The sequence below is a fragment of the Lupinus angustifolius genome, unplaced genomic scaffold (genome assembly GCF_001865875.1).
Source record: "Lupinus angustifolius cultivar Tanjil unplaced genomic scaffold, LupAngTanjil_v1.0 Scaffold_12_7, whole genome shotgun sequence".
NCBI lineage: Eukaryota > Viridiplantae > Streptophyta > Magnoliopsida > Fabales > Fabaceae > Lupinus > Lupinus angustifolius.
In genome coordinates, this window is record NW_017718591.1 from 32,443 (window position 1) to 43,256 (window position 10,814).

The following is a 10,814-nucleotide window of genomic DNA, read 5'->3' on the forward strand; positions in this document are numbered from 1 at the left end:
AAACTTGGATGTTAAAACTGACTTATTAATACAACTCTATTCCCAGAAGTTATACTCAAAATGTGAAATATTTTTGATGAAGCTAGAAAATATGATTTCCATCACACATTTGAACCCTATAAAACATACCCAAAGTGATCAAGCTAGAGTAAACATTAAACATTAGAATAACTCATAATAATCATGAAAGAGAAATATACCTGTAAATAGAATCAAAATGTATACATAAAGTTAAATATTTACATCCAATCCCTATAGAAAAGATATTTAGCTACTCATTTCTAAGGCACCTAGAACAAAGGAGTAAAGATGAAGAACTTTTATTGAACAATGAACTTCTCAAAGGTTGATATATTTTTTCCCTCAAACCTACCTCTCTTAATTGATCACTAAGATCAAACTAAAAACCTAAAAAATTGTATAAAAGCTTTAGTCGTTTCTGTTTCCTAAAGATGATCCCAAAAAGTTAATATATTTTGCCTTTAAAATGTTGTAGGATCATGTAATCTCGTTAAGTGATATAGTTTTCGCCAAGCGGCAACCTCCTGAATTCTAAACTTCCTATTTCATTCTCGTTGAGCGAGGGTGTGCTTGCTAAGTAAAGCCTTCTTTCTCAATGAGCGAGGTTTTCACTCTCGCTAAATGAGATTGTGCACATTAAGTCATATGCTTTGTCCATTTTTTATGCCCCCACACCTTTTTTCCAACTAAATGACTTGATACATTCTTGAGTGATCAATATGAGTTAAAAATTGCATAAAAACTAGTATAGATAGGTGAAATGCATAAAAACCAGTATAGATAGGTGAAATGAGCACTTATAACCAAACATATAAATTTTGTCTACAAAACAAAATATGAGAAAAAAATTGTCTAATGTTCCTTTCTTTCCTATTCTTTCATTAAAATCATTTTCCTTTCTTTCCTATTCTTTCATTAAAATCATTTTCCTTTCCTTTCCTTCTTTGAATGAAACATAGCATTAGAAGTTTTAAGAGTTCATTCCCTTTCTAATTTTTGAAGTCCTTTTTCTCTCTCTCATCAACAACTAATTCCAAAATTCATGTAACTGTCCATATAATAATACATAATTAAGGGTGAAAATAAAATAAGTCAAATCATATTTTACCATTAACGAGTTGAACCTATATAATATATAGGAGATTAAGTATGACCTATTTACTTGTTTAAAAAATTATTAAAGCCATCTATTAACTAATTTAAAGGTCTATATATTATAAGACCTTTAAATAGATAAGTAGGTATGCCTTTAAATAGGCTATATTTTTGCTTTTAACTAAGTTCATGTAACACTATAATCAAAATATTGTTTGTACATATTTTATATTAAAACTTAATATATAATAATATTAGTTATATTAAAATAGTACAATATGAATATTATTATGTAATATAACTAAATAAATCAGTCTGATAGATCTAATGAGATTTTTAGATTAGTTAAAGTCTGTTCTCTAAAGCTAAATATGTTTTAAAAAATATATTAGTCTGACTTGTTCATAAAAAATATTTGGCATAGCATAACCTACTATAAATTAAGCAATAAGTCCTTGACAAGCAGAGGCATGACCTGTTTCTTTCTGCCCTTATAAGTAATCATGTCGAATAAATAATCCAAGCGAATAGTATGGCATAGGGTAAGCATGGATCAGATTAGTATGGGTTAAAGCTTGTATTCACCCGATCCTAAATGTTGGTCGAGTCATCTTTTGAATCTGGACTTGACCCTAGAACCGAAACTAACCCGACTCCTAAATATCGATCGGGACAGCCTTTAAATCTGACTCGACCCTAGACCCGACTAAATATCATATATACTTATTTTAAATAAAGTCTTCACCAAAATTATTTCTTATTATGAATATGCAATTTGATATATAAAATTATATATATACATTTGAATAGAGATATATATAAATATGATGAGTGAGTGATCATGTGATGGGTTGGGCTGGGTCATGCTTGGTCCATACCCAGTCCAAATATTGACTGTGTCTAATTTTTGAACACGAACTCAACCCTAAATCCGATGAGATCTGACCCTACTAGGACTCGATCATGACCGGGTCATACCAGATGAACGGGTAGGGCCAGATCCTGCTCGCCCCTAGTACGATCCAATATCCACACAGACTTGTACACGTATTATCTAATTTTCTAAACATTTGTATTCTCTTTCTGTAGTTACTTGTGTGTGCCGAACATTATCCAATCTTGATTTGCTTAAGTTTACCCAAATTAATGAATATTTGTTGTCGTTAAAGGGTCTTATGCAAAGCCCATAATAGGATATTTAGATGGCTAGTTGTAATTGTTGTTACCTGTATCAGTCTTCGTGTGTGAAGGAAACCTAAATCATCTTTTTAGTTAGAAACATGGTCTATTTTGATTGGGCTATGTTAATGTCTAGCTTGATCCAAATCACTCGTCCAACAGATTGTGAGTAATGAGTAATCCAATAATTTGATTTATTTGACCGAAATCCCATGATTCTTTGTTTTTGCAGAAAGGCATACTCTCCTTCGAATAAATTAATGTAAAAAAGGAAGAGAAGAATGAATTATTTTCCTCATCATTTTATACTGTTACTAATAATTATAAGTGTCACTTGTTTTTATTTTGTTTTCAATTTGTAAAGGGAATTCTGTTTTCAGTGTTTTCTATACTAGGATATGAAATAACATGACCAAGCAGACCTTAAGCAATTTTAGGGAATTGGAAAATGAAAGTAGGAGACAAATGGTTCTTCGAATCCATGTTAGTTCTTAATTAGCTTTACTATATTTCACACTAGGTGTAATATTTGTGGGGCACAACCACGGAAATCAAACTAGCATTTTTTTAGTGGAGATGATCGATTATACAAACAATTTATACACTAGAAATGTCATAAAAATTAAAATTAGAAGCGACCAAAATATGTCAAAGTATGACAAGTGAGGAGTTCGTGTTACTTTTTACCAACAGGTTATATATAATATATGTGACGACTTTGTGACAATATTTTTCTTTATAAAGTAGAGCATTGATATTCAGCCATATAAATAAAATGACTAATGCAAAAGTTATCACCTGAATATAATTTTTATTAATTTTTGTATCTTGTTCTAAGATGCCACTTTTGGAGCTTTCTTTTTCTGTAGTGCCCTAGTGGGTAACTGGTTATGCATATGTCTGTTGTCACTGGCTCAGTGCTATATCTAATCCAATACCCCACTCTAAGCTTCTGACTCATAAATTTCAATATACGTCTCTACCCATTGGTTGACGAATGCTCATAAAATTAGTCACCAAAATGATATACAGCTAGCTATACGAAGTAGTGTAGTACCCACTCAGCAGAAGAAGCAGAAAGGACACAAAAAGTTGTACTACACAACTTCCTCTATATAACTCCTACAGTAATTGGTAACATTAAACAAAATATACTAAAAAAAGAAGTACTTGTACACTGTGTATATATATTTTTTTCTTAATTTATAGTGACCATGATATTTATATATTGGCTATAGATCCTAAGGTGACTAGGCCAAAAATAAAGCAGTAGTTGTTGTTCCCAAAAGAAGGGTTACTATAACTAAAAATGGTGTCATGTTCTTTGTCATAAATATGGGATCAAACATTGACATGTGTAATCATAAAAAAAATGTTAGTTCAATACATCTGTCCTCAACCTCCACTTATGTTAAAGTTGCGAGTGTTGGAAAGAACCTCCAAGGAGGCAATTTCTCTCTATTTTGTCGTCTTTTTTAAGGGTGCGACTAACTTGCAAACTGCAAGTTAGTTCGCATCCAAGTGAACTATTTGGATAACTGTTAGATGGAAAGAAGATTAATCTGAACCGTTAAATTTGTTACCAGTTATCCCTTATATATAGAAGTTAGTATGGTACATGACGACTTCAATATAATTCTGAGGTTGAAGTCGTTTTGTCCAAAATAACTTTTAACCGCTGAAGTTGAAGTTGTTTTCATTCAAAACGATTTCATGGTTGAAGTCGTTATTATAGAACACGACTTCACAAAATAATAATTTCTGCAGAAGCCCATTTGGTAAAAGTCATCTTCAGTGACAAGGAGAACAATTTAATATCTTTTACTAGACTCTAAGCCAAATAGAACAATTTGTATATTAGCTAATGTGGTAAATAGTAGTTTATGAGGATGTGGGTTCAAGCCTTCTTCCTTCATGTTTTACTTATTTTTATTTTTATTTTTATTTTCCATTTTTGAAAAAAACTTATTCTATAATCATAGTTATTATTACTAAATTAAAATTTTGTATTTTGAAGGATAAAAAGCTCAAACCCAAATGAGTTACAACATACTTTGATATATTTAGCTTGCAATTTAATAGATGATATTAAAGCAAATGCAAAATAGGAAAAATGAAGGAGGAGAGAATTGAACGTAGGTTACAATTTGAAAATGCCTTTTACCAACTAGGCTGCTGTGTAATTTGTTATATTTTAAAGTCATGTTTTGTAATAACAACTTTAACTATGAAGTCGTTTTGGACAAAAATAACTTCAACTTCAGAATCTGCCCTTCACTGAACCGACTTCTATACTATATTGAAGTTGTCTTGTTCCATACCAACTTCTATACTATATTGAAGTTGTCCTATACCACACCGACTTCTATATACAAGAAGTAACCGGTTACAAATTTAACAGCTCAGATTAATGTTCTTTTCATCCAACGGTTATCCAATAGTTCGCTTGGATGCGAAGTAACTTGTAGTTCGCAAGTTAGTCGCACCCAAATATGTATATGTTCCCTTGGCAAATCTACTAAGAAGTTAATATATATAACTAATCCCACTTGTGACAATTCCACGTCAAAGAAAGCAATGAACCACCCTTTATCATTACTTTCGTTTCTTTCTGAGTCCTTTTCCTTATCATTCTGCCTCACTTACAAATTTAGCATGGGTTAATTCTTATTCCAGTAAATACACATTTTAGTCAATATGTTTAATTGAAAAATTGAAATTGGTCCCTAAATATTTTAAATATATATCAAATTAGTTATTTTTATGATCAATTTAGTTTCTATTGAGAGTTGTAAAACATGTTAAAAAATAACTAATTTGATCGATATTTAAAATTTTCGAGAACAATTTTAGGTTTTTTCATCTTTGAGGGATCAAACTAATAAGATCAAACAACATAAAAAAACTAAAATGAGTATTTATTTAATTTTTTTTTTACCTTTTTTTGATTCATCATATCTATCCATAAAAATCTATCTTCTACAAAATATAAAGTTCCACGTGTCCTTATAAAAGTGCATGCCAACTGCAATTACTATGATTTGATTAAGTGGAGTAGGTTAATTATACTATGATTTGATTGTAATTCAAACACTGAAATGAAGATTATCTCAGACAATATCTCAAATTATTCTTCTACATCTTAACTTGAGCCCCGAGTTCGTAGACGTTCTGCTCTAGCAGAAGCAATGTAAAATCCTCAGCTATGACATTTTCATCATACAGCACCATATGACTCGTATATTTTCTGACTTAAGCATCAGTGTTTTGGAGATACCAAACCTGTCATGGACTCAGTGCATCGAGAAAATTATTATTAGAGCAGCCGGCCCAGCTGACTTACCACACTTACCCGTTTGTTACAAGTTTGTATATTAATATTTGTTATGGGTGAGAATCGAACCCTCAACCTCTTTTACTCTATTCCTTAGACCTTTCACTATGACAATCAGACTTCCTTATAACTCTTTTTTATTTTTTAAATTTACTATGAATGAGACTCGAACCATCAACCTCATTCACTTCATATGACACCTAGCAATTACCTTTATTTTTACTTAGTATACTATTTAATTATTGAGATGAATATAGGGTGCATGATCATGTTTTATCTCTATATGCAGTATATATATTATACTTATGTTTAGTTAAAGAGGCACTTTGCTTGTACAAGTTGGTGTTACATATGATGAAGCATGTGATATGGCTTGACATCTTGTATATGTGAACATTCAAAATTGGTTATCTACTCAAATTAATCAGTTCACTACATTAGAAAGCATCTGATTGGCATTATTATGAATTTTTTGAGAGAGGAATTATTATAATCTTAAGTTCGGCATTATTATGAGTTTTTTGAGAGAGGAATTATTATAATCTTAAGTTCATTAATTCATGTATTGGATTTATCCTTTGCCACCTTGTGGATAAACTCATTTGCTGTACCCTTCCATCCACCATTTCATCAACTCAGATAAAGAATCTAGCAGATTTAGACAGCTAGCGAAATTAAGAAACCCTTTCACTTGACAAAGATTTAGATTTGAAAGAAAAAACAATTATCAATTTCAAGAACACAGCTTTGCAAAAGTCAATCATGAACCATCCTTGAATGAAATTATAGGAATCTGGCGTGCCCTCCATCCATACATGACAGCACAGTCTTGCAAGTTAGATTATGGAATGGAAAGAAGGAAAATAGAAAACTTAAAAATCATAAAATACTCTTGTGAGATAAGTTTAAAGAATAATATTTTTTTCTCTCTCCAAAACTCAACTTGCAAATATACCATATTGTTATCGATATATAAGTCATTCTCTCACGCAAGCTAAATCATACGATCTTATTTTACTCTTCCTATATTTTTTAAATTTGTTTAATTGGTTTATTTCTTTCTTCACATGGCAAAATCCAGAAAGTACAAAGAATATCAATAGCAGCAGCGTTGAGAAAGTGGAGTAAGCTTCCCGAGGTGCGCACATATTTCCGTGGGACAAGCCTACACCGACTAATCGCATTGTTGCGTGCGTCTCACACCGTCGCACCTTGACTTTAACCATGAAAACCAGCCCACGACACACTTCCGGATGATTGGGCTTGCGCCTGTTCGTACTGCAGCTGTGCCCCTAAGGGCTTCACCAAGCACCACATCCTTCCGTGCAGGACTCGTCACACCAAGAAGCCTCGGAACGTCCGTGGGATGCCGCAACTACCAACTCCGCACCGTGGGACCAATCCAGCACAGATGAGGGGACAATCTGATCAATTGTTGTGTTTGTGTATATAATATTTGTTGTTACCGTAGCTTGCAACAATTATAAATGATACGAAATAATATTTACTGTCTGAGTCACGACTAGATTGCTCTCTTTAAGACGTTTCATGGCACTGTCCAAAATGTGCAAGCAGACTATCAACCACGCCGTCCCCAGGATCAAACAACCCATATATATGTTATCAAATTTTTACTACACTGTAAGAACCGATCTCGAATACATCCACCACTATATGGCTACTAGTGCCAATTCTCGAAATTCCCACAATATGGCTAATAGTGTCAATTCTCGAAATACCCACAATATGGCTACCCGTGCCAACTCTCTAAATTTCCCACGATATTGACTATCAGTGTCAGTTCTCGAAATACTCAGAATTTGGCTACCCGTGCCAATTCTTTTCCTTCAATACCGACTACAAGTGTTAATTCTCAAAATTCCCACAATTTGGCTGCATGTGCCAATTCTTAGTGTCATAGAAAGAAATAGGGAGAAGTTTGTCGAAAATGCATCGGCGGAAAATATGAGGGAGAAAGAAAAAAGTTGAATGAAAACACATTCAACTTGGGGCAAGTTATAATGAGGGGGAAACCCTCTATCTATAACATGAGATTTTTTTTTTCATGTTCCTCATCTCTCCAACGTGGGACTTGAAACTTGTTTTTTTTTCTTCTTCAAATTTTTTCTATGTGGTACTTTGGAATTTTTTAGATTTCACACTCAAAAGTTCCCAATAATGGTTTTCAGCAAACCATGTTCCAACAATCCCCACATGAAATTAAAAAACGATTTCCGAGAATATTTGTGGTCTCAGTAAGATTGTGCATAAACAAAGGTGTCATGCGACTTGAACCTTTGCATAGTGAATAAGATCCAAATTTTACTAGAGTGACTCGTAGTCTTGAACTCTATCTCCGACATCAAACCACATACAACGTTTTCAAAGATGTATTTTGTAAAGTCTGTGCGTTAAAGGTCATGCACATATATCTGAGTATAGTGAATTCTCTATAAATTTATGCCCTAAAATTTCATAGGTAGCGGCCCCCACTTCCACATTCATATAGGCGAGTCTATCAAGAGTACTCCTATAGCCTATATGCTCCACTCCAATTGGAGTATAAATCTCATTAAGAGTTTAACTCATCCTTACATATGCTGCAGGAATCATGTTTCTCATAATTTTATAGCATGTTCATTCTCATATAACTTCACAACTTGTTATTACCCATTTAACCTATTTATTGGGATCTCCAGTCAGTTAGGTCAGGTTACCATCATAAATGATCCTCGTTCTAAGGGCAATAGTCACATACTCTTAGAAGTATTAATGACTTTCTCTCTAGCCAGTCCTTTCATCAAAGGATCTGCTAAGTTATTCTCAGTGCGTACATGATCCACTCTAACAGCTCCTGTAGAGAGTAACTCTCTAATGGTGTTGTGCTTTTGACAAATTTGTCGTTTCTTACCGTTATAAAAGTGATTCTCAATTTTTGCAACAATCGCGATACTATCACAATGGATCAACACAACTGGTATCATTTTTCTCATAGGGGAATCTTTGTAAGCAAATTTATCAACTAGCTTACTTCTTCATTAGCTATTGCTAATGCTATCATCTCAACTTCTACAGTGGATTGAGCTAACATAGTTTGTTTCTTGTTCGACTCTAGATATTCCATCTCATCATTTATGGCTTCTCGCCACAAATCAACGTAAAAAAAAATCATAACTTCTTGGAAAGTTGATGGATTATCCTCCAATATATAGACCATATAATCAGGTCTATACTCTCTAACAATTCTTACTTCTTCTAGGTTTTATTTCAAACCTTTCATTTTCCATCATTATCTCAAATCACAAGTATGTAACTAGTTGATGTCCCTCACTATTCCTCAATTTAAAAAGAAATTTATCTTCATTGAATCCAACATCGTTAGACTCAATGATCACTTTTGAGTTAAGGTCGTAAAACTTGTACGCCTTGCTGTTTACAACATATCCAATGAATATACATTCATAGGCTCTGTGAGTTTAACTCTCTAGGGCCATACCATTAGAAATGATTTCATGAACAATTCTATGTATCCCATAGGACTAGAACTCTACTGATTTATTATCAGTCATTTGATACTTGAGATAGTGGTAACATCATAATTTGTTTTTTATTTTAACTTCATCAATATCATATTTCTTTATTTCTCAAGTGCAAACCAAATTAATTTGGAAGACTTATATGAGATATAGTAATCATATAGATCATCTCACAACTTATTCAGAATGAAATTATTACATATGTAATTATTTTCATCCTATATAGCTATATTAATAGCTAGTTTATCCTTTTTCAGCTTTCTGCAGCAGCATTAGACCAATGATTTTCAAAACGTGTACAACTTTTCTCATAATGGAAAAAATTTCATCTTATGTTGCTAACGTTTAAAATTTATCCCATCAAATCGAAATGATTTGTTCAGGTCATAACTGTTCGGTCCAGTAATATTATCTACGAATGTCATTGTAGTAGAAACGTCTTATAATTGTTGTTACTGTAAATTGCAACAATTATAAATGGAATGAAATAATACTTACTGGCTGAGTCACGACTAGGTCACTCTCTTTAAGACGTTTCATGGCACTGCCCAAAATGTGCAAGCAGACTATCAACCACGCCGTCCCCATGATAAAACAACCCAGATCTCTGTTATCGAATTCTTAATGCACTGTAAGAACCAATCTCGAATACACCCACCATAATATGGCTACCAGTGCCAATTCTCGAAATTCTCACAATATGGCTAATAGTGCCAATTCTCGAAATACCCACAATATGGCTACCCATGCCAATTCTCTTCCCACAATACTGACTATTAGTGTCAGTTCTCGCAATACCCACAATTTGGCTACCCGTGTCAATTCTTTTCCCTAAATACCGACTACCAGTGTTAATTCTCGAAATTCCCACAATTTGGCTGCTTGTGCCAATTCTTAGTGTCACAGAAAGAAAGGGGGAGAAGTTTGCCGGAAATGCATCGGCGAAAAATATGAGAGAGAAAGAAAATAGTTGAATGAAAACGCATTCAACTTGGGGCAAGTTATAATGACGGGAGAAAGTCTCTATTTATAACATGAGATTTTTTTTTCATGTTCCTCATCTCTCCAATGTGGGACTTGAGACTTGTTTTTTTTTTCAAAACTTTTCTACGTGGGACTTGAGAATTTTTTACATTTCACACTCAAAAGTTCCCAATAATGATTTTCAACAAACCATGTTCCAACAATACCTTTACATATGAGCCAATACAATTTTACATAAACACCAAGGATTTAAGTGTATTTCAACCAAGAGTCCTAGTAAATTGTCAGAGACTAATCTCTCTTCCCCGTATTTTATGACTTGCAGTGAAGTGTTTCCATTTTTTATACAAATAATAAAAATATAAGTCCCGATAACATGTTTGAAAAACCTAGTTGGGCCTTATAGGTAGTGTTATTAAAACCGTATCAGTACCGTCAAACCGGTCAGGGTATTGGTATAGTAGTTTAGTGATTCAATAATTAAATCAATGTCAATTAAACTTGACATATTTGTTTATATTTACATATATGTAAACTTATAATATGATGGATAATATACTGACAGCATATACATTTTTTGTACTATGCGTGCATACATTTTTTTCAAATTTAAAAATCTTTTACATTATTACTATATAGATATTTTTATTTTATATCATTTATTA